Raw genomic sequence first — 655 nt, forward strand, 5'->3', positions numbered from 1 at the left:
TGGCAGAAACCATGCAGATGAGAAAACAATAGGATGGTATATATAAAACCTTGAAAGAAAAAAAAATTCCAACCAAGAATTATATACGCAATAAAATTGTCCCTTGAATATGATGGTGAAATTAGGACATTTCCAGATAAGCAGAAATTAAGGGAATTTGTTGAAATCAGACCAACCTTACAAGAGATGGTAAAGTGAGTCCTTTGGACAAAGAACCAACAACAGCAAACATCAACTGACCATTAACGTACATGATGACACAACCCAGAAACCAACCCAGCAATGGAGAATCCAAAGTAAATAAGCCTACAAGATTGTAAACAAGAAACCAGAGACATCAATTGATAGATGAAGACAACTACCAACCAAAAAGAGGGAAAAAATTGTGTAGTTATAGAACTTCTAAATGGTATGGAAGTCAAGACAACTGCAAGATAGAATGGACTGTTCTAAACTTGTGAAGAAAATTATAAATCACAGAGTAATGTCAAAGAAAAATGACAAACTTTCACATCAAAATAAAAAAGAAGGCCAGCACAAAATTTAGCAAATACTAAAATGACAGCAACAAAGGAAATGATAACACAAGTCATAAACATAATGAGCTCAGCACAGAAACTAATATGGAACAAAGAAACCAGGGACACCATGAAAA

Source organism: Orycteropus afer, unplaced genomic scaffold (genome assembly GCF_000298275.1).
Source record: "Orycteropus afer afer isolate SDZICR_OR568_19922 unplaced genomic scaffold, OryAfe1.0 scaffold01029, whole genome shotgun sequence".
NCBI lineage: Eukaryota > Metazoa > Chordata > Mammalia > Tubulidentata > Orycteropodidae > Orycteropus > Orycteropus afer.